We start from the raw sequence: 18975 nt of genomic DNA, 5'->3' as shown, positions 1-18975 counted from the left end.
ATGCAAGTTGTTGGGCTTGACTTGGCAGCAGCTGCATATATCTTCAACAACGTCCTGGACCAAAAGTACGTTTAATCCTGATAATACTATCTTACTTTTGTCACATCGCCTTTTATTTGCACATGACAGATACTGTCGGTTTCTTTTAGAGTATGTATGGAGAGCATCAATGTGAGATGAGAACAAAACTTGTGGTTATAATTTAATTTTGTTTCCATGTGTTTCTGACAAGAAATTTACGTATTTGTATCAGTATTTATAATTCTATTGAATGTTGACATTCATGTGAGAATTCCAACCTCAAGGTGTTCCACTACTTGCTATTACTAAGTTGCTTGTATATGACTTTAATCCGTGTGGTGTTTCCAGCTTAACTGGCCACAACCTACTAACCAATGTCATTTGTAGTGAGTTGCTTGTTTTCTAACCCTTGAGCTCGGAAAGCCAATTGTGGACGATGTAAGTCTCCATTTCCATATAACCATGTATCACTGCTATGAATTTGTTGTGCAATCCATTAAGAATACGGTGCTGCCTAATAGGTTCTGACACTGCTGGCCTTAATGCTTACTCAGAGCTCGAGAAGAGTTCAATGGTTCTTGCCAACAATCCTCACAGTTAGTTTTGTACTTTGTCTCCCTCTATACCTATGTAGGATAATATACAACACCAAGTTATCAGATCTGTGTTCTAGGCTAACTCAACTGATGTCATAATGTTGAAAAAAATTTTGTGGTTACCAAATATATGTGTACTTACAAATAAGAGTTAAAAGTATTTATATTTAAATTAAATATGTCAATTCTTTTATTTTTAATCATTATGAATTATAATTACATGATTGCAATTAATAGATAAACAGTTAGTCAGTTACGACTTTATAATTACCATAATAGCATTTTGAATTATATTTTTTGTCCGTTACCATTGTTTTCCGTTGAATATTAAAGACAGAAAAACATAAAATGATAAACTTATAATCAAACATAATGACACGCATTATATTTTATGATATTGTTTACTCTATTGTGTGACATATTTTGACAATGACATCGATAACTATAAGATTAGTCTTATTTAAATAATATATATTGCTTATTTAACAAATCATGTCCAATTAATTTATCTATTTGATAGTTTATTTATTATTTCATAGATGGATCTTATTTATTAAAATAATTATGATTTAATCAAATTCACTTATCCTACTATTTATAAACTGCATTAAATTGCTACTAGTCGCAGACAGATACCATGGGCGACTGTGGAGGCAATACGCAAAGATACATGTATATTATGTTTGTGAAACACGTCCTTTGTTGTTTGAATTTATAGTGTATTATGAAATTGGAATTATAAATTGTATTTGATTGTATTGTTTTTTATTCTTTTGAAGATAAAATGAGAATCATGTGATTGGAAGAAGACGAAGAGTTGGCTTTGAACATAAATAAGTTTATAACTATGTTACAGGCTTACAGCTGAACTAGAGTATGCATTAGTCTAATTCGTGTATGTGTTATTGTGTCTGCGCTGATTTCTTTACATTTCTGTTTTACTCTATGTGGGACATCTACCAGACGTTTACTAAATGTGTTGTTGACGAACTTAGTATTTTATAGATTTTTGCTCCCATTTGGTCCGACAATCACTGGTTCCTACTGATTGTGGATATTGTCGGGAAGGAGCTAGTGTATCTGGATTCCATGAAACCTGCTGTCCGAGTTAGGGCCAAAAAGGATTAGACAGATTAAGAAAGTGGAACGAAATGTACTCCTTCTGTATCCTCTTTGTGGCTTATTTGTTCTTTATAAATTTTCGTGTATTCTCAACGTAATAATGACTCCACTTATGTCCTGTTACGTGTTCAGGCCAATTTCTTAGAAGAATTGGTTGATGACGAATCATTGTATGAAAACCCAACTGATAAGAGGTTACTCATAATTGACTAAAAACTTTATGAGCCAAAGATTGTCGAACAAGACAATCGAAGGTATGATTCGTGGGGATCTCAATTATTCATCACAATCACGTAATGAATTTATTTAAGTCGATACACGAGTTCTTCAAGTTTGTTTTACATATGAACCTTAAAATCGCAATGCTACAGCAATGACTGCGGAATGTATGTGGTTCAGTGGATGATATTGTACCACCTTTGGAGCTCATACGACGTTGTGGTAAGCAGCATTATTGCATAAACTATTTTGTCTGGTACCAATCCACTGAACAATATATCAAATTTCACTTGACATACACTCATTAAATGTTAATTTTGATGCAGAAGGTGAGGTACTATAGCAAGATGAGGCTTGGCATCGACATGGTTCTTAAGTACCACAACGAGAACCGCATGCCAGTCATAGAATTGGCGATAGAGTATTGGAGGACTTTCACAAGGGATCCTCTGATTACAAAATGAACCCACAGTTGTCGATTTAACTCTTTTTGGAGCAGCTATAATAATACAAGGCTGAAAAAATGGATCCGTTTTGGTAGTACTTACTTTTGAAGTCCACCCCCTGCAACTGTGATGGATGACCCCTCACACAAAGACATGAAGATATACGGTACAAAATCTTTTGCCGAGGTGTAGATCCCATGCACATAAAGGTACTTCTAAAATTATGGCCTAACAATTCTGACTGACACGATTTGCCCCCTCCGATTTGGATTCAGGAGGTGGTTATTTTTGGTTTTATTGAGGTTCTCATCTACCCTTTTGTTACATTCAGGTTGACCATTGAGGTCACTAATAACAGGTAGCATTGTTGAAAGATTTAAGAATGCAGTTGCATTGCTAGGAAATGGAGCAGCGTCCCCCACATTTCCAGCAATGTTGGGTGCATAATTCATTATCCTACTCTCCTCCCTACAATTCGCTCTCCTAGTGGAAAAGACGACAAAGCCATGTTCAGACTTGTGGTTTGCAACTTTACTTCGGACCTATTTTATTGAGCTGCTACTTGATGTAAAGTGCTAAACAATTGTAGCCACACTTTATATTTTCATACTTGATGCACTGAATCTTATTGTGTAGACTTTCCCGTTTAAAGAAAAATACTATATCCACGCTAAACAAGGGCTTCGTGCCATCTGTTTGTGAAGCACACAAATGCTGTTACACTCCTTGGACTGCAGAAGTTGCTTATATGGCATTTATTAACATAATTTATGAGTCTCAGATGGTATATGGCCATTTGAACAAAAATTATTCAATACAAACTTCTAATCCGTTGTTTGTAGTATACCTTACCCAATTGTCAGGTAATCAAATCTAAATTATTACTTCTAACCCGTTGTGTTGTAGTTTGCCTTACCCAATTGTGAGGTAATCAAATCTAAATTATTGAATTAGGCTACAATATGGTTAGTTATGAATTTCAAAATCGACTCAGCTGTACAAACCGTTAGGGTCATGAAGCTAATAAATTATTTTCTTTTAAATAGTAAGTAACATTTTAAATTAAAGTACTACAATTAACCAAAGCCATCTAATTATATTACATCGATCACCCATTTGTGTTATTATATAAATCCATCAAATTTGGAATTTCTAATAGGGAGCACGTTTTGGCTTCATCCATATTAAATCAATACAAGCTATATCGATTTTTACCATGGTTTTCGCACATGGTAAATCGATACAAGGGAATTCGTTTTATATATACATGTGCTTTCCATGTAATTATATGACTCCTAATTCGCTTTATATGTAAACGTGCTTCAAGGTAAATCGACTGACCCCATTTGATTTACATATAAATCCCTATATATAAAGTTCGAATTACTTGATTCGTATTATATTGCGCTAAACAAATATTTTTTTTCAAAAATTATAAATTAATTCATTATAATATTACTTTGTTGATAATAATTAATTATAGTAGGAGTACATAAGGAGTGCATAAGATTAACCACCATTTTTTTTTTATTTTTTGATTTCATTTGTTTGAAATTTTTTTAGCACAATTTAATTCAAATCAAGTGAAGTCGAATTCTATATATAGGAATTTGTGTGTCGATTTACCGTAAAGTATGTTTACATATAAATCGAATTAGGACTCAGAATTACATGAGAAGCACCTAGACATATAAATTTATTTTTATAAATTCATTGATGTAGCTCCCAATTTATTTTTATATATTAATCATTTAATTTTTATCAATCAGAGAATACCTTTACCATGCAAGACATGCTCTTTTCACTGTGTTGTAACTCAAACAGTGACCATGAATATTATGTACGAAGATAAGGCATAGAATTAAATGTAATTGTGGTCTAGTTAGACTAAACATGCTAGGAAATAATTAAAATAATAAACCTTTAAATTAGCTCAACCCATCTAAGTAAGGACCGATAACATGAGAATTATACAAGATATGTCCATACTTAGCATCTGCAAATCCTCCTAACCTGTTTGGAAGAATCAAACCATATACGGCATAGCTATCAAAAAGATAAACAACCTCTTTAACATCAAAATAACTGAAACCAGGTATAGGTATTCACTCATTACCCCTAAACAAAATGATCTTACGATATCTAAATTTGCCAACAGTGTGTCTGGACTTTGACTAGTCATGATTAACTTTTGAAGCTACTAAATGCCCTCCCTTTCTTTAGGTGTTAATTGTTGAAGCTCCCTAATCATGAAAAAATGGTGTCCTGCCTGACCCCACCATTTTTGGCACGGCAAGATCTTTTCCCACCATGCTGACTTTGTCTCAAATTGGACCGTAACGGCTGCACAATAAGTTGAGATACATATTTTTTTCCATACTTAGTAGTGTGAAAATGAAATAGTAAAATCACAGCCGGTAACACTAACACTATCAAAATTAACAACTTCAAATTTACCACAAACCTCATCTAATATGTCCTCCTTGTTTGTTGTGCAATTTCGTCGGTCATGTCCGAAACCGTGGCAACGCTTGCACCGCCTACCCATTCTGCCATTGCTGGTCGACCGCGGTGCACCTTTTGACTTGATAATCTTCGGATCCAAAATATCGCAACCATCTGCAGTAGCATGCACAAAAGTTGAACTGTTACCCTTTGGAACTTTTGCTTCAACCTCCTTTAACAGCTGCGCTATCTTGGCAGCAGCATACTCATACGTGGCAGGACGTTATGCCGCTAACAAACACATAGGGAGGCAAGCAGTCCACAACAAACCATATCATCCCTGAAATGCTCTATTACAATCCAAACCTCCATCCGAGTCATGGAATGATCTAGACTTAGCATCTTTACACCACTTTTTCAGCTCCAACCGCATCGACAAGGCATCTTTCTCCAACTCTTTCAAAACACATATGATATGGCTACATGGAATTCCTATGCTATTCCAAAGCTTGCAAGAACACTCATACCTCTCAGAGTTGCTTTCATACAGTACAGAGTAAACCCGATGGGGCTTACAAAACTTTCTAAACATGAACTTTTCCGTGCTACCATAAATCTCCCTATGAAGAACTATCAATGCAGCCACACCTTTGATCTATTTCTTGACCTTGAAAAATATCTCTTTGGTGTAGATTTGTGACATGGCCCTTTCAATTGATTCCAGTCCTATAGTCATGACCGGTTTCGAATATAGAGATTTGTAGTCTGCAATAAACTCATTGTTCCTATAGTCCTTAACCAGACGCTCAAGATTCTTGACCAACTCCAACAAGAAATTCGAGGACTTGATAAACCTTTTAAGCGATGCATTAATGCCCTCGCATCTTGACGTCGTTCTCAACCCAACACAAAATTTATCACATAAATATGCATTCGCGCACTGTACCCTCTTCTCGTACGTTGCCCAAATCCATTCGTTCTCCTCTAGCCCGAATGCAGTAATCATGTCTGCCCAATACTGGTCAAACTCCTCTACCTCAAAATGACCATACACAGCAGTCTTAAATGCAGCACAAAAATCCTTATCCTTGATGTTTGAAACAGCATTCTGCGCTAGGTGCCAGGTGCAAAGTCGATGCATGGCATTAGGGAATTCTGTCCCAATAGCATCCTTCATTGACTCGTCTCCATTTATAACCACAACTTTGGGCTGTTTGTGATACGTCAAGGAAAGTGCCTAACAGTCACTTATAAGATGGAATTTTCTCGTCCTCTAACAACCCAAAACCAAAAATTATTGTCTGTCGGTGGTGATAAGTGTCAGAAAATATTACCAAAGGCCGGTTGTATAGATTCTTCCTATACGTCGAATCAAAGGCCAACACATCACCAAAGCAATCATAGTCATATTGCGTCGCCCCATCTGACCAAAACAAGTGACCAAGGTGGTTTTTGGGACAATATGTGTACATCACAATAGCTAATGGATCCACCTCAGTTTTTCCCTTCAGATAACTTATTGCTGCTGCCGCATCTCCCTGAACGATCCGAGAGCGACGTACATCGTCGATATAGTTGTAAACGTCCTTCTTTATGAAGTGCAAGTTTCGATAACCACCAGACAAATATGCAAAGAACCCCATGATTCGACTGGTCTGGAATCTTGCTTCGTGCATACTATGAATGTGGGATTTATCACCTTCGTTGATGTTGCTGTGAGATGCCATCACATTAGTGAAAGCAGGCAAAGTCAAATCATGATTGTGATCTTGAACAAATGTCTTCATCCTCCACTTGCCATTCTGTTTGTCTAAGAACACAACGAACTTCGCATTGCAGCTGGTCCTAGTCTCCGCCTTATGCGCCCTCTTCCTATCCGCCCTCTCATAATGCTTCTTCTTCGGCAAGCCCTGTTGATTGCAATAGAAAAATTTCCTCACAACATTGCCTTCATCATCTTTAATGGAATCCCCTTTTCGAACAGCAAATCTAGTCGCCTTTGCATACTCCACATATCTTGCATAAGCCTCTTCAACCCCATGAAATTCAACATCAGCCAATGCAGCCGCGATTGAAAGCATCGAAGTGTCCACATCATCACTTATTTGATTGCCTGAACTACCTGGTGACTCCGATGAAGGTAATCTGCCACCCTCGTCCCCTTCACTAAATATATCAACTCTCTCTACCGGCTCACTCTCCTTGTCCACTCGTGACGGTGACTCTAACCTTTTAGAGACCTCTTCCTCATCAGACTCACTACTCCATCCATCAGTCTATTGATCTGAAAAGTCTGAGTTCCCTTCGCTGCCACTATCCATTCAAAGCCATTATTAAGTGCCTTCATTATACAACTCAAAATTAAACACACTGACAACACCGAAGATAATATAAAATTCTAATATTTAATTCACAATATCGATGCCAATTCAAAATAAAGTATAATTTTTAATTCTCTTAAGAATTCCAATTCTCTTCAAACTAAATCAAACAAAGAATAGAGTGCTAATTGGCTTTCCTAATGCTTTGAAGATAATTTAAAGCCTTTAATACATGCAGGGCTAATTATACAAAAAGCAACAACTTTATATATAAGAGATACAAATTCATTTATTTGCCTCATCAATTTTTGTGATTCTGGTAGTCCAATCCTTCCAAAAAAAAGTGGGAAAAAGAAGATAGATAAGAGAATTTATTTGAACTTAGATATTAGAGAGGAAAGAGTACTAGTAGAATTAAAGCGTAACTCAAAAGTAAAAGGTTAATTTTATGCGGAACAAAAATTGGAAATAAAAATCAAATAAAATAAGAAAAACTCAAATACATACATTAGATCATAACTTACAGTGAAATTTGTGGAAAAGTATTAAAATCTCCTTCAACCCTTCCAACGAAAGAAGGAGAGAAAGAAGATAAACAGGGGGTTAATTTCAATCTAAGATATCGGACAAGAAATGGTACTAGTAGAACTAAAGCATAACTCAAAAGTAAAAGATTTATTTTGTGCAAAAAGAATTGGAAATTGAAATAGAATAACATAAGAAAAATCCAAATATAACTTGCAGTGGCAGTTGTGGAGAAGTACTCAAATCTCCTTCAACCCTTTCAACGAAAGAAGGAGAGAAAGAAGATAAACAGGAGAGTTTATTTGAATCCAGAACATTGGAAAAGAATAAATACAAACTAAAGCATAACTCGAAAGTAAAAGGTTTATTTTGCGCAAAAACAATTGGAAATCGAAATAAAATAAAATAAAGAAAACTCAAATAGATAAGTAATATCATAACTTGCAGTAAGATTTGTGGAGACGAACTCAAATCTCCTTCGACCCATCGAACATAAGTTTCTGACACAAACACTCTTTATGGCTAATGACTCTCTCTAAACAACCAATGTAAACGACTAAGCCATATATACATAGATGGTGTGACACATACATCTCTCAGCAACTAGAAGCTAACCAACTAAACCAATAATACTTTCTAAACATACGAAGAAAATGAAGGAGAAATTTGATTCATGAATGCTAAAACATGTACACACATTATTGTTAAACTTTTTGTACAATCACATGCCATGTTTTGGTACTCTATTGAATTTATTCATGTTGGAAACCAACAAAAGTAAGACACTTTCATTGAAGTTTCAATAATAATCTATAGATGACCATTTATGCTTACAAGATCCATACTCATTCAAAACACTAAGAACAAAAACAGAGAACTCAACAACGACGGCAGAAAAAAATAAAAAAAGAATGATAACATACCTAAATGTAGCGACTGCCAATGCCTGCACCAAGCCGCTTCTCCGATTCGCTCCTACCAGATACGACGCCAACGACCCACGACGTTTGTTCTCCGCTTTCACCTCCGACTAGCGCCATTCAACGCCGCCCATGATATACTCCCGCTTCCGACACCTTGATAGAATAATCCACGCAAATCACCTTCTCCAATCAATGCCTAACAGGTGCCGCGACAATGACCCACAACGAATTTTACCTCCGGATACCACCACCAGCCACAAAGGGAGGTCAACAACCTTTAACAAATCACATTATCTGACTCACTACACCATCCATTGACTAAGTCTCCTGTTTGAAGTTGGAATCCTAATTGTAGCTTTCAGATTTCTTTTATTTTTTTTTAATAAATTTTTTCTCAAAAATAAATTTCAATTTATGATTTTTTCCTTCATTAATGTTACCAACTATTATTATTTTTACTGTAATTAATAAATTCACTTGGTCATAGTAGGGTCAATCACAAATTTTTACTGTAAGTGTCACCAAAAAATACAGTACACATCACATGATCACTTTAGCCACCTTAACCTTGGCCATTATAGAAGCACCCAGTAAATAACTGATCTTTTTAAACTATTATGCCTTTCTCTAATCTTAATTTCATTCTCAAACCTATCTCATTTCTAGTCCTTAGTCAATTCTATTTTTATATCCTTTCTAATCCTAACTCATAAACCCTTATCTTGCACAATTCACCAACCGTCCCACCACCGCTTTGCATGGCTTAGTGCACTACAACAAATTCGGGCTGAGGCAACCCTTTAAAAACGTTGCCTATAATAAGGAAATGTGTTGTCTTTGATCAAAGGCAACACTTTCCGACAAAACGCAACGCTTTTTGGGGGGTTGGCTATACGGCCGTTACCTTTGATCTAAGGCAACGCTTTTGTGTATAAAAGGGAACCCTTTTTATGGCAACCTTCAAGAAACGTTGCCTTTTCTACAAAAAAAAAAAGTAACTCCACATAAGGGTTGCCTTAGAGGATCCAAACACAACACTTTAACAAAGACTTTATGGCAACCCTTTTTACATGTTGTATTTTCTAATACATAAAAAACACTTGTCCAGATTTTTTTAAGTTGCCTTTCTATAGACCTAAAGCAACACTTATTTAAGTTTATTTGAATTTTTTTTAATACCTAAAGCAACACCTTATTGAATTTTTCTTAAGTTCTCTTTTTTTATATGTAAAACAATATATTTTTTGCCTTTGTTATATTTATAGGATATATAACACACACTAACAATGCTTAAATTCAATTTAATCAATGTAGGGAGAATAAACTAATAATATATATTGCATGTATGTAGAAAGGTGTTCCAAGTGTCAATTACATACTTGCCAAGTTACCAAGTCAAATAAATAATAAACATAAATAAATAAAATACATATTTTTCTCATTATGAACAAAATTTCTTTAACATTTATCATGAGGTAGCAACTTGCTCTCCAAGTCCTCCTCGCATGTTCAACAACTCCTTCGGAGATCTCTCCTCGATGACAATTTCTTCTCCGAAAGAAAGTGACAGATCAATTGAAGTCAGCGGTGCAGCCACATAAAAAGGTACTTTGTGAAAATTGGTACACAAGGTAATGCTATAGGTCCCAATTTTATTGCCTGTGTCACCTGCAATGACATTTGAAAGAAGATAAGGATAAACCTATGATGGCTTTCTTACTTTAGAAAACAACCAAACAAATGATAGGGTATTTTCGATTTAACTCAATGTACCATTTGATGCAACATTGATTCTGATGATAAAAATTTGAGGAGTTCTACTTCTAGAAAGTTTTCCTGTCCTTTTTTCAAAAGTTATACATCTAAATTCTAATGCCTTTTTCAATTTTTTAGAACAAATTGATGATGAATTCTAAGAACCCACTAACCTGAGGTTTTTCAAAAATCCTGTAACCTAGAAGTCATGGCAGGGGCACCTGTTACAAAAAAATGAAACTCCTATCAAGTACTCATGCAAAATGCAGAACCAAGATAAAAAAACCAGCAACAATATCAGACACAAACAAAGTTAAAACAACATCAATTTACACCTTACTCCTTCCAAACAACTTTCTAAAATGCCTCTAAACATAATACATTATAAAAGTTAAAGTTAAAGTTGTTTTCGGTCAATAGATGAAGAACTTCTACTTGTTATCATTAAATTAAATTATTATTATTAACTTTTAGTTAAAATTTTGATTATATATGTTTTTGATTAAGTAATACTTTTACAAATAAGCTCAAACTTAAATTAAAGCCGGACAAGATGTATTAGCATAGCTCAAGGAATAATCGTGTTATATTTGTGAGACTTGACGACAGTGGAATGCAATAAGTAACCAAAATATCTGAAGCGAGAGACATCAGCTATCAGGGAGCTCATGAAGGCTTGCAGAATTTCAATTACCCAAGAAATAATATTGAAATTAAAACAACAATATAATTGGCGCTGAATTTTTGAAACTCACCAGGGTGGAACCACCAAGTATAGGTAAAAGAGGCAAACAATCAAATTGTTCCAAGTTAATTGAGATCTGCAAAACAAACAAATATACAGTTTGAAATTAAATTAAAATTTTAGACAGATACGAAAAAACATTTACATTAGAAATAAAGGTTAGGAGTACCATTATCTTTAGATAGAGCTACAACTGAGTCTTTTCTTAGCTTCTCAAATCTAACCCATGTCATCATACAAAATCAATTAGTTAATTCTAACATTTCTCCTATTTTAGCCATTTCGATTACCTTGGAACCTTTCTTCTCCTAATGCAACAGTGTCAAATCAAAACTGTATGATAATACATAAAGTGTACACACAATTAACAGCAAAGGTAAGAGAACTGCATTGAAAGCCTTCTATACCTGGGATGAGCAACTCTAACAGGTCAAGCTGCTACTAAGAATCCCATCAAAAGGTCGAAGGTAGAGTTGGTGCCATCTTTCATGCTCACTTTGCCAGTCCCTATGTATTTGAGTAAGAATTCTATTATTAGAAGCAAAAATGTCTGCTAAAGAACTCATCTTTGGAGCATAACAACCTCCAATTTCTTCTCTTAATGAGCACAACAGATGTAGAAATGCTTCAACGGCATGCTACAAGACACACAAAATAATGGTAATAGAACAATGAAAATAATGTAAATCAATACTGATGATGGTTTTTATTCAAATAATAATTTAGATGAAGCGTGAGAATATCTTATCAAAACAAGACAAGATAGAATGGATTTTATATTTTAATTAGCATAAGAATATGAATGCTTGTGTAAAGAAACTTTAAAATTATTCTGACATTCTGTCCTATTTAATCCTAAATATTCTCTCTGATTAGCACTTCTTTGTGTGTTGCCCTATACAGCAAAATTGTTTACAATGTTTGTGCAGGCTTTTAGCCTCTGACTTCAATAATTTCTATATCACTCTATAAACTTATTTTTATTTGCTCTTATATATATATAACAAATTTTTAGACACAGCAATAATAATCTGTAGAACAACAAATCACAGAACAGCAAATTAGACAACAACAAAGTAATTTACTAACTAAAAATTAAATTCTAACTAAACTGTAATAAATTAATTCAAAGAACATCAAAATTAGTTTTTTCAAATACCTGGAAACATAGGAACAGAGGAAGAACGAGAAGGAGAAGAGAAGGGAGAGGGGTTTCTTGCGATTGAGCACCGCGCCCGTCAAGGAGAGCACCGCGATTGAGCGCTGCTGTCGCCGTTAGGAAGGGGAGAAAGGGTCTGTGCGTTGTTGCAGTGGCTATGTTAGGAATTGTGGAGAGCACCGCGCCGTCGCCCGTCGAGGATAGCACAGCGCCGTCGCCGTACGTGGAGGAGTGCACCGCGATTGAACGCTGCTGTCGCCGTTAGGAAGGGGAGAAAGGGTGCATTGTTGTAGTGGCTATGTTAGGGATTGTGGAGAGCATCGCGCCGTCGCCCGTCGAGGAGAGCACCGCGCCGTCGCCGTGCGTGGAGGAGTGCGCGCGATTGAACGCTGCTGACCTACTATTGCCGTTAGGAAGGGGAGAAAGGGTATGGTTTGTACGTTGTTGCAGGGGAGAAATGTTAGGGTTCTTCATTGTGTATGTGCGTGAAGTGGAACAAGTGAAGCTCTTTTTTCTTTTTTTGAGTTTAAGTTATTTTTTTATTGAAAAAATAATTGGTAGCTAGGGATATGATTAAAAGTTTTTTCTTTTAATTTTTAATCATAAATAATTTTAGGCAACTTTTTATAAATGTTATTTGTTTAATATTTTTGATAACTCATATAAAATATTGTATTTTTATTTAAAAATGTTGTCTTAAAGCTTTTATTTTGTAACATTTTATAAATGTTGTTTTAGATATCAAAGACAACTCTTTCTATGGGTGGTCAAAAATTTTGTTATCTTTGCCTTACTCAAAGACAACTTGTTAAAAATGTTGTCTTTGCCTATCTAAGACAACTTTTATTAAATGTTACTTCGAAGAAGGGTTACCTTAGGCAAAAAATGTTGTAGTGGTGGTGTTATTTGTTTTGTGCGTGTTTTCCGTGGTGAAAAAGCAAATGCATCAAAACCTGATTTTTAACACATGAAGACTACCTAACATATATAAAATCCATAGAGATCTTATCTTTTAATATATAAATACAGGGCTTGTAATATATATTTCTCTCATCATTCCTAGCTACTCTCACATGTTATTGTTAAGGAACAAGAAAATGACATAGAAGAGAATTAGAAAAGAAAACAATCTTGGTGTTAGAAATGTGCTTATATATACACGATAATTTTTCCCTATTTGGCTTTTTTTTTGTTAAGATGTATATAAACGAGTATGAAGAAGAAGCTAAGGCAAATGAAACAAACATTTATGTTATAAATGTTCTTAATGCTACGTCTTTCTGTCTCTAAATGAAACACTGTCAACTTTATTCCGGTTATATAGCATGATTTTGCCTTAATATATTGGATTTTGGTTATTACCAAACGATGATTTTGAGCTTTACAAAAAAGAGAACTCAAATATGCTATTGAACATCTTATAGTTAATTGCGCTATGAAATACATACCCACCATTCTGTTCGTCTCTCTTGGATTCCATTATCAATGATCACGCACAAAACCCTAGAATCTTAACATGTAAATAAAAAATAGCACTTGACGACATTACATATATATTTGTCTTTCTCTTTTTATTGGATTTGAGAAACAAAAATTGACTAATGGGTTAGCTAGCTGTAGCAATTGTACCATTATCAAGAGTAAAGTGTTGCTCTTTTCCCTTACTAAAATGAGCGACATAAAAGTTACACACCATGCACGGATTAATAACAAGAACCATGTTAGGTGTATACCAAAATCAACCACCAGTATAAAATATATGTTAGAATATAAATATACATTAAAAATAAATTAAACCCCATGTATTTATACACAAATACATTAGTGATTGATTTTAGTGACTGATTTTAGTGTATAAATAGTATTTTTGTAATAATAATATTTAGTTGTTAATCATTGAGTAATATATTTGGGCCATGCTGCTATAGTGCTATTATCGTAGCACTATTTTTGTTATTTTATATCATTTATATTGGAATTTTTTCAGAAATAAAATAATAAATATCATTTTTGAACTTTAATTTCTTAAATACGATTTTTGTTTGTTTGTTTAGAGCAAGTTCGCCTTACTCCCCGCGAACTCCCTTTAACTTTTTTGAATTTCACGTTTTTAATCCATTTTAATCCATTATCATCATCTCTAAATAGTATATAGATCTACAAACAATATATAGGAGTACACAAAAATACGCAGACAACAAGCATAACTTCTTCAAGGATTTTTTTAATTATAAATTAAAAAAATAAGCCATATTTAACAATGACAACCATTATCATCGTCTCTAGAAATACACAGATACACCTGAATAAGCCATATTTAACAAGAATTTTTTTAATTATAAGTCGTATTTTATTTTGAAAAAAATTTTAAAAAATATAAATAATTTTTTTTCAAAATAAAATACGACTTACAATTAAAAAAAATTCTTGTTAAATATGACTTATTCCGGTGTACCTGTGTATTTCTGGAGACAAATTGTTAAATATGGCTTATTAATGGTTCACCTTAATAACGTATTCGGTTCATTATGCAGAAAGCTGTTTTGAAACTGAATACTGATAGAAACATTTTTTTAATAGTGATATATCCACTTTTTCGGTCCATCCAGTGTATTAATTTCGGTTTGTTTGGGTTTTTAGGGCTATTAATGTTTGATAAATACCCTGATTTTCATTCACTGTGAACCTGGAACAAAATAACAGCCAAACAGTTTCATATACATTAACATCTCAGNATATATATATATATATTAACATTAGATTTCCAATAACATTTACATTAATATTCACATATATACATTCAAAGAAGCAGTGTTTGCTTTTTTTAACAAGTTAAACAAAATAGTGTTAATTATAACCAGTCAAACAAAGTATATCCTATTTACTATCTAAATCCCCATATGTAAATTTACAATAAGGGCTGGAGAGAGTAGCAGATGGCTTCGGGAGTCTTATTACTTCAAATGTCCGAATCACTTAGTCTCTCATTTTGTACATATGCTTACGTTATTGCGCGGGTTCTCCTTCTTTGTCACCATTGTCTTCTTCATTTTTGCTATAAGGATAAAAAAATTTGGTCAATAATTCACTCAATACACTGACAAGCATAAGCATGCACATTTTAATCAAATGTATCAAAATGAGCAACTCCAATGAACCGAACAACATTCGTGTGCTGAATAAAACGTGATAAACATTTATTCATTCATAAAAAAAATGTTTCTCCATGCATAAGAACTCAACTGAACATACTAACAATCAAGTGAATCAAAATGAACAACTCCACTGAACAAAACAACATTCATGTGCTGAATAAAACGTGAAAGATATTCAATCATCAAGAAAAATATTTTTGCATGCACAAGAACTCAACTGAACACACTAACAATCAAGTGAATCAAAAGGAGCAACTCTACTGAACTGAATAAGATTCACGTGCTGAATAAAATGTGATAAATATTCAATCATCAAGAAAAATATTTCTGCATGCACAAGGACTCAAATGAACACACTAACAATCAAGTGAATCAAAAAGAGCAACTCCACTACATCGAACAACATTTATGTGCTGAATAAAACATGATAAATATTTAATCATCAAGAAAAATTTTTCTGCATGCACAATGACTCAACTGAACACACTAATAATCAAGTGAATCAAAATGACCAACACCAATGAACCAATCAATATATCACAGAAAGAAAATAACAACACATTTTCTATTCGTATATCCTAGTTATGCAATAAAAATAGATTTAGAATAAGCCGATCTACTAAACGAAGCAACTCAATCCACTAAACATTAAATTGAACTAGGAGAAATGCGAGTTTTGAGAGAAATTAAATTAACATAATAACGACAGTTTTTCTCATACCTTGCGGAGTCTATGTTCTTGTTTTTGTTTGTTTTTTCTTCTTCTTTTCAAAAGCTTGACGCGATTATGGAGTAGGAGCAATTTTCGCAGAGAACACAATGGAGGTTTGAGAGATTTTGAGAGAGATTTGAACTTCTCCAGTGGCAATTTTGAGGTTGAAGAAGAAACGTTGTTTCATAATGAAGATGCAAATGAATGTTAAACGTTTTCGGGGTTTGGACGCATGAATACATGCTCATTTAATGGAATTGGGTTTTTTTTTGTGTTGGGCCAGCTTGGATGGAATTGGATGAAAAATTACATGGATGTGTAGTATGACTGTTAATTAAACACACTTGAATAGCAAATATATCAATGATCCCATCAATTACTCTGGGACAAAGCCCTAAACCCTGAAAATCAAATTTAAAGACAATTCAAAACAGAATTAAACAGGTAAAATGTACATAATTACGAACCACCTTAAAAACTGAAAGTACTTTAGGGTGAATGCCTAACTCATATTACCAAGTAACAGCTTTCATCTAAACTTAATATATTTTCCTAAAAAAATAAATATATAACATTCTAAGCATTGATCGGGAAATGTCAAGACCAATCTAGTGATGTCCATTCTTTAAAAATGTCTCACTATTAATAATAGAACCACATCAGTGAGAGAGTAGAAGAAGTAACTACTAACAGAAATATGAAATTTTTCAAGTAAGTTTTGAAAGCAACAAAGCTTAAATCTTGGTGGTACCCATAATTTGTTCCACAATTTTTTTCAAATGGATTGTGGGGGGAAAAAAAAGAAATTAACCCAGTTTTAGAAGGGAAAAGACCAAAAAATCGAGAATTGAAACTACCAACTTGAAGAGTAAAAAACATAGCCAAGCTTGAGAGGAAGGAGAAAAGATAAGGTAATAATAAGCAAAAGCAAACAACAAGTTTAAGCAATTGAACAAAAAAAGAACTAATAAAAACACAATAGAGTAAATGCAAACCTTCCATAGTAGCTACACAACAAGAAATTCTTTTGACTTAGTTCCTAAATTACTTTGAAAATACAAAAGGTAGAACATAAAAAACTAAAGAAAAATGAATAGTTTATGCTGCATTACTTTGAAATCTCATTTGGTTTTGTTTATTGAATGTAAATTGAATATAAAAGAGAAAAAGGTTAAAACCTTTTAGCGAAATGCAAATAGAATCCCGGCAACAACAATAAGGTTCTGAATTTTCTGCATCAACAGCTCCACATCAGACAAAGAATACTCTACATAACAACAATAACAATTCAAATCTTACCAAATTTAGAACATATACATCAGATCAAATAATAAAGAACACACTTAACTTCATCATAGAAGGTACAATTTATATAAAAAGTAATATTAAAAAAAACAAACAGGGGGTATGAGTAGGGATAAATTAGAAATCTTATATATACTTTCATTTGAAGAAGACGACGACTACTTACAAAAGTAGAGCATACAGAATCATCGCACCAAGACCGTTGCTGGCCGCTTCCGGTGCTACAACTGTGACTTCTCTTCCGTGCCATCTATCGCCATCAAAATCATCCCATTGTTGTCGATGCTAGTATGCATCTCTCGCTCCTCCCTGTCGTGTCTCTGCTTCTTTCCTCTGCTTTCCTGCAACAAATACCGTGCCATAATACCATCAATAACTCTCCGCTTGACAAAGAGAAGATAGAGAGAACAAAAATAAAAGAAAAAATTGATGCAGAGAGATATATAGATCTAGGAGAGAAAGACATGAGAGAAGATAGAGAAAGAAGGAGGGTTATGGTAAGAAGAAAATCAAAGTTGATTATCTGAGAGATGGATTGAATGCTTGATAAGGTTGTGCATATTTAAAATTCAAATTTCAATTTCAAATTACATTGCAGATTTAGTTGGAATTAAAATTTGAAAGAAATATAAAAGAACGGACATCAAGAACGTATTGAAAATGAAGATGAATACGGGAAATAACGTGGATAGAAAGATAAAGAAAAATATAAAAATATCATATCGCTATTGTGCTCTCTTTCATTGTGTCATTGCATGTGCTTTCTATGGCCGTGCGACTCAGTACTTTCCATCGATTTGCTCTCTTCCGTCAGTACCTCCTCCGTATCCATTACCACATCATTGATGACCAACACAAACTCCACTGCACCCACTGCAATACCACCGCCATATTATGATCCACCACCTTAGAGGTCACAACCTCATCCACCGCCGTAACTTTGCCTTGGTGCGTGCATGAACTCTATAATCTCCACCTCCAACTTAAATTAGGAAGAAGAAGAAGAAGATGAAGATTATATAAAACATAATCAATGAACGGAGGAGAAAAAAAGGAAGAGGAACTGAAGGTGAAGAAGGTGAAAAAAGAGAAGAATCGAAGAAGAGGAGGAAGAGATAAAATTGAAAATAAAGAACGGAGAGAATCACTTTTTTAATTTTGATTTTGAATTTAAAATTTGAAAATTGAAAATTTTAGGTTACGTGTACATGTAAAACAAATTGAAAAAGGAGAATAAAAAAACTCATATACAGTCATAAAAAATGTGGTGTAATGAAAATAGTTTGATGCAAGTATTATTATGGTAATAAAAGTTATGATATTGATGATCGAAGGCATGAAAATTTTAATAGATAAACACACGTATCAAACATTAAGAATGAACCTAAAAAATTATGTGTAAAAATTTTACTATGAGAATAATCTTCTTTTCAATGTATGTTATAAGATATGTGTGTGTTGCAGAGGACCAGACCAATTTAATAAATTAGTTACTGAATTTCAAATTAATTAATTCATACTCAAAG

General features: G+C 33.8%; 2 long non-coding RNA genes across 2 annotated transcripts; one reads left to right on the top strand and one right to left on the bottom strand.

Annotated features, from left to right (window-relative positions):
* On the top strand, positions 1996-2914 carry LOC110267901. The gene is made up of 3 exons (XR_002356014.1): positions 1996-2180; positions 2285-2613; positions 2736-2914. It is a non-coding gene; the product is annotated as an uncharacterized LOC110267901 (long non-coding RNA).
* On the bottom strand, positions 17378-17788 carry LOC110267729. Its single transcript, XR_002355763.1, has 2 exons — positions 17609-17788; positions 17378-17411 (listed from the first exon to the last, which is right to left on the bottom strand). It is a non-coding gene; the product is annotated as an uncharacterized LOC110267729 (long non-coding RNA).

The sequence above is a fragment of the Arachis ipaensis genome, chromosome B01 (assembly GCF_000816755.2).
Source record: "Arachis ipaensis cultivar K30076 chromosome B01, Araip1.1, whole genome shotgun sequence".
NCBI lineage: Eukaryota > Viridiplantae > Streptophyta > Magnoliopsida > Fabales > Fabaceae > Arachis > Arachis ipaensis.
This window is presented reverse-complemented; position numbering and strand designations above follow the sequence as displayed.